Raw genomic sequence first — 6,519 nt, 5'->3', positions numbered from 1 at the left:
ACACACATACCCAACCAACCTAACGTTCCAACTTAAGTTTTCAAGTTCCAATCTCTCAACCCAGAAACGAAACCATCGATGGATTTACCGTGATTTTCCTGAAACCGTCGTTCCAGGAAAAACACAAAAGACCGTTAAGGGATCTCCGCCTCCATGCTTCCTGACCAAAACTCAACCTAACCTACCCACTCTTATCATTATCTTATCTCAACTTATACTCTGGTAATCATCAACTATCAAAGTCTACAGAACCTAACAATCTAGGTTCTGATACCACCTGTAATGCCCCCGAACCCAAAAGTGGGCCCCGAGATGCTACTTTAATAAAATATGATTTCCTGATACCACAATCATTATATAACCACATCGGAATTAATTAAAGCACCTCAAATACATTACCAGAGTTCTAAACTACCATCATACACAAGGGTCTCCAAGCGTTAATATTACAAATCAACATAAACGAAAGAAAACAACTCGGTCCATACAAGCCACTTACTACAACTAAAATAACCAAACCTCGTCCCTTAGCTCGCTATGCTCGATCTCTGGTATTTCCTGAAAAGTAAAATGATCATTGGGGTGAGACACCTCTGAGTAAGATGGATTAAGTTGTTATCAGTGTTTGACCAACATGAGTTTTAGTATATGCAGGAAACATACATTTCTTTCTTTAACCAAAATAAGCATTTGTAATTTGTACTCACGCCTATATAGTTGCAAATACACATTTACTTCCACAATATAAACCAGTTCAATGAATGGGTAATACCGTTTACATAAATTCACATATATGCGTAGAAGACACCCCCTGTTGGACAAAGGACATGTTTAACCCCCATGACGAGTTATGCGACCTATAGGCTGGACTTAACCTGGGTGATGAACCCCAACAAAGTCAAAGTAACATTCTGCAAGTACGTCTGTAGACATCTACAAGCTCATCTGTAGGTCCGATTGCCTTACCACTTCCTGGTTCAGACTCTAGGGAAGGTACAACAACACTTCGGAGACCAACCAGCTGAGGCCACCTACACTTCCACTACAATGTGGTTGCACCTGGCCAAACAACTCACTAACAACAGTACTGTGCTCACAATACAACCGGTCCTTAGGGTTCTTAAATCATATCATGTAATTTAAGTAATAAAAAATATAATATATTCTCACTATTGTCATCTCATATAAAATCTGTCCTCATATCGAAACCCAGCATACAGTTGTCATATCAAAACTCAGCATACAGTCGTCATATCACATCTCCAATATTTTCCACAAACAAGTCCAATATTTCCGTCAAACAGTATAAATCATATTTCCATAGTACGATACCATAAAATACTCAGATTTAATTATGAAACAAAACCAAATGGATTACTCCCATACCACACGATTTGAGTATTAAGTCATAGTCACTTAACCTAACCGAGAAAACATTTCATCTTATGCTTTGGTGAAAAAGCTGGGCTCGATCGTCTCCATGGATTAATTTGCTTAGAAAATACATATATGGTTATACATATGGAAAATGAAGACAGTCACCCCTTTTTCTTTGATTCCTTCACAAAATACGTGTATAATAACATAACTCACAATTCCAACCGTTCAAATCATTAAAAAATCACCGTAAAATATTCTTATATTTATGAAGCCCATTTTTTTCGAAACAACCATTAATACCATGTAACATATACATACAAACAGTTTAATCGATTCACTTTTAATAAAAAGAAAAATATGACATAATTCAATCTCCTTACCTATTTCCTAGAAAAATCTGCCTAAAACCCTTGAAGAACCAAAACCCTAGCTTCCGAACCGACCACCGAAAGTGAGTCGGCAAGCCAAGAGAGGAAAACCGTAGACGATTTTCTCTGTACTTTACAAACCGTCGATGGTTTGGCTAATAATTACTTTCGATAGTTTTAGCTGTCGACGATTTTCCTGAGACTCCCTGAAACCGTCGACGGTTTGATCTTATGTCAAACTAATTTCCTCTTTTTCCTTTCATTTCCTTTGTTTCTCTCTTCTTTTATTTATATTCTTTTCTTTTCTGGGTTTGGGTCCTACATTTAAATTTTCATTACATTCCTTTCCCTTGTAACTAAGCCTCTTTCATGCAATTTTCTCAAATTTCAAAGAAACCCAAGACCCAAAAAGCAAACATCAAAACCCTTTTTTCCAAATTTGAGATGTCAAAAGCCGAAAAGAAGTTTGCTTGTCAATCGGTGAGAGCTTGCTTTCTAGCACCCGCGTAAATTCCTCACCACAACACGCACGCACCACCACCCCCCCCCCCCCCCCCCCCCCCCCCAAAACCCAAATTCAACTCCTTGAACTCATACACCTCAAATTGAATGGATTCATTTCACATTTCCACCATTCTATGGGGCGAAATAACGAAGCAATTTTCACTTCCAAAACCCTGGTGGGAATTAAAGGACCCAAATTCAACTCATTGAACTCATACACCTGAAATAGAATGGTTTCATTTCACACTTCCACCGTTTTTTGGGGCGAAATATCGAAGCAACTTTCACTTCCAAACCAAGCGGGAATTAACAAAACAATTTCTTGGCATTATCTTATATATGCAAGTTCTTCTGCCGTGAGAGGAATTGTATGCCCATTAATGCTGATGGATCAATCCGCTGGCAATTCCACTTTAGTTATTGAGGAAATTAATTGGAAATTGATTGCTGGGAGACCTATTTAATTTGGACTAACAGGACCATCATACAGCTAATATTATAATAATAATAATAATAATAATAATAATAATAATAAGGTATCATACAGCCAAAATGCTTGAATATTGAAATTTAGGTTAACCATAAATGATCCATTAACTTAATAAATAAGTTACCCCTTGATTAGCCTAGCCATAAAGGCAAGTTTTAGAGCGAGCTGTCAAATCGAACATCCAAATTATGAATCACATATAAATGTAACGTATTTGTTATTTTCGGGAAGGCATGCCCTTAGCCATATACAGCGACCATTTCGAGAATTTATTAGGTTAGACTATTTTCCTGAGCACGTCACATTCTAGACATGCAACTAATTAAATCTTTAAATTTCGAATAATTTTCAATTCATGCTTATTTATTTGAGTCAAACTTTTCATTACAATTAATTATTCCAAATCTAAGAGTTTGATTGGTCGTGTATAAAATGTGACATGTCGACACAATGTGGACTAACTTTAAAATATTAAACTATTGAGTAATCTTATTAAATATTACATAAATACTTAATTTGTAAGTGAATTAGTATTATTTTGGGACCGATTTAACTCGATTTTAACTACAAGGTGCTTAACCCTGCTACTAACTCAATGATCAGGTACTTGTGTAATATATAATTTTTACAATTTAAAATTTAATAAGATTATGATCAATTTAACCGAACCATCATATTTGGTAGTTTTTATTTTCTAGTCCACCTTGCTAATGTGTTGTGTTTTCATGGATCATATACTTGATAGAGTGGATAAACAAGGAAAGAAAAATATTTGAAATTACTTGTGCAGATGAGCAACAGCAATCAGTCGATTGATTGGCCAAATCAGTCAACCAGAATGCAGACAATTACATTCTCTCTGAATTAGTCGACTGATTTGCTCAAGGCAGCCAACTAATAAGGTTGGGTGTTTGGAGGGAAGCCTCCTAAGTTTTTATAAATATACCATTCTGGATATATTCTGAGTATGGAAGATCATTATACTGTTTTTATTATATTCTTCGACATTCTCATAGTTAAAACCTTTTCCAATTGCTCCTATGGATGTAGCTTTTGCCGAACCATATAAATCTTTGCATTGTTAAGTTTTGCTTTCAGATATACTCTGTGTGTGTGTGTGTGTGTGTGTGTGTGTGTGTGTGTGTGTGTGTGTGTGTGTGTTCCATATATGTTATTCATTGTTTGCTGCGTTTAAATTTGTTGTGCAATTCATAGACACAAAAATTGGTATTAGAGCATTGTTGTTATCGCATCGGGCACTTTATTTGTAAAGTTTGATGTTGTCAAATTTGACAAAACCAGAAACTTTGATTTATGGTAGAGGAGAGTGAAAAATTTACTAGTGTAGCAAGTGATAGTGAAGACCTTGTACGGTGTTCAACCGAAAGCTATGGATGAGACTAATTTGAGAGAATTAGAGGCAAAGATTGTTGCTACAATACGATTACATTTGGCAGACAAAGTACTCTATCATGTCATGGAGGAAGATTCTCCTGCGGCTGTTTGGCAAAACCTTGAAAGCCAATACATGTCCAAATCTCTTATTAACAAATTTTTCCTTAAGCAGTGTCTTAATTGGCTTAAGATGGTTGATGGTTCAACCTTAAATCAACACATCAACGCATTTAATCAAATCATAAGTGATTTAATGCATGTTGATGTGAAGTTTGAAGGTGATGATAAGGCGTTGATGCTACTGAATTCTTTGCTAGTGACTTACATGTATGAAAATTTAGCTATCCCTCTTACATGGGGGAAAGATACCCTAAACTTGGAAGAGGTGACAAGTGTCTCGATGAGTTTTCATCAAAGGCTAAAAATCTGCGATGAAAATTCACATGGAGAAGGACTTGTGGTGTAAGGTAAATATAATTGTGGGAAAGGAAAATTCATAAATGAATTGAGTCAAAAATCTCAAACTCAATCCAAGAAGAAAAAAGATATCCAGTGTTATAAGTGTGGTAAAAAGGGGCACATTAAACCGGAGTGTCCGAATTGGAAGAAAGGAAATGTTGAAAAGTATGAAAGGACTTCAAAATTAGCCAATGTAGTTCAAGAAGGAAATTTAGTTTGTAGTGATGGTGATGTACTTTTAGTTTCCTCGGAGTCAAATCGCCTCACGGACTCATAGATTCTAGATTTGGCATGTTCTTACCATATGACTCCAAACAAGGAGTGGTTCAACACTTACATGTTGGTAAATTTAGGTTTAATTCTTATGGGGACAATGATGTCTCTTGTAAAATCATTGGCATTAAAAGTGTTAGAATTAAAATGTTTGATGGTGTTGTGAGAACCTTGAGTAATATAAGACACATATCGGACCTACGAAAGAGTCTCATCTCACTTGGCACTTTGGATAGTAATGGATTCAATCACCAGTCCAAATATGCAGTTATGAAAGTGTGGAAAGGAAATCTGATGGTTATAAAAGAGCTAAAGTTAGATGGAAATAATTATACACTACAAGGAACTACTGTTATGGGCGAAGCTGCAGCCAAAGATATTGAATTTGATGAAACCATTTTGTGGCATAAGCGGTTTGGGCATATGGGTGAATGTGGTATGAAAAAACTTCACAAGAGGAAACTCTTGAAAGGTATGAAAACATGTAAGCTGAATTTTTGTAAGATTTGTATTCTTGGGAAACAAAATACAACAAAATTCAAATCAACTATTCATAAGACAAAAGATATTCTTGATTACATACATTCTAATGTTTGGGGGTTGGTTAAAGTAGCATCAAGAGGTGGACATGTTTATTATGTGAGTTTTGTTGATAACTACTCACGGAAAGTTTGGGTATACCTCATGAGGCAAAACTCTGATACATTTTTCAGGTTTAAGTTGTGGAAAACTGAAGTGAAAAAATAGACGGGGAGGAGAATCAAATGTCTTAGGTCAGACAATGCGACCGAGTATTTTGATTATAGGTTCATGGAGTTTTGTGAGCAGCAGGGCATTAAGCGACATTTCACTGTTCGTCGGATACCTCAGCAAAATGGTGTGACTTAAAGGATGAACCAAACTCTAGCTGAAAGAGCTCAGTGTTTCAGGCTTTATGTAGGGCTATCAAAGAACTTTTTGGCCGAAACAGATAGTATGGCTTGCTTCTTGGTAAACCGATCACCAAGGGCATCACTAGATGGGAAAGTGGTTGAAGAGGTATGGATGGGAAACGTAGTAGACTATTCCGGATTGAAGGTATTCGGTTGTCCAGCCTATGTTCACGTGTCTAGTGAGCAGAGATCGAAACTTGACGCAAAGTCTATATGTTGCATCTTTTTAGGATATCAAAAGGGTGTGAAGGGTTATGGGATCCAATGACAAACAAGATGGTAATCAGTAGAGATGTAGTTTTCGATGAGAAAACTATGGTGAAGCATACTCAATAAATTGATGAAGAGAAACAGGAGCCAAAAAACTGGAGCAGAGATGAACATGTTGTGCATGTGGAGTTAGAAACTCAAGGCAATGACAATGATCTTGGTCCTACGGTTGTAGAGAGTTCTAACTTGGGAAACCAGTAAGTCGACAATACTCCTATATGGAGATCCAGACGCACTATCAAACCACTGCCAAGGTATGGGTTTAAAAAGTTAGTATTTTATGCTTTCATTACTAGTTGCAATGATCCAACTACATTTCAAGAGGTAGTGCACGGTCAGGAGAAAAGTAAGTGGATGGATGCTATGATTAAGGAAATGGAATCGCTGCTTAAGAATTAAACTTGGGAGTTGGTGGAGCTTCCAGATGGAAAGAGGGTGATAGGCTACA

The 6,519-nt window shown here is 36.5% G+C and overlaps 1 protein-coding gene across 1 annotated transcript in view; it reads right to left on the bottom strand.

The window, feature by feature from the left end:
- Positions 1–528: 528 nt before the first annotated feature.
- The window catches only part of LOC131152613 (calcium-binding protein KIC-like), a 34,398-nt gene continuing 28,407 nt past the window's right edge, over positions 529–6,519 (bottom strand). The window contains exon 2 of the mRNA XM_058104362.1: positions 529–558. The gene's annotated coding sequence lies outside the window, so the exon portion shown is untranslated. The remainder of the gene's footprint in view (positions 559–6,519) is intronic.

Source organism: Malania oleifera, chromosome 4 (assembly GCF_029873635.1).
Source record: "Malania oleifera isolate guangnan ecotype guangnan chromosome 4, ASM2987363v1, whole genome shotgun sequence".
Classification (NCBI taxonomy): Eukaryota; Viridiplantae; Streptophyta; class Magnoliopsida; order Santalales; family Ximeniaceae; genus Malania; species Malania oleifera.
The sequence above is the reverse complement of the archived record's forward strand: the minus strand, read 5'-3'. Positions and strand labels throughout refer to the sequence as shown.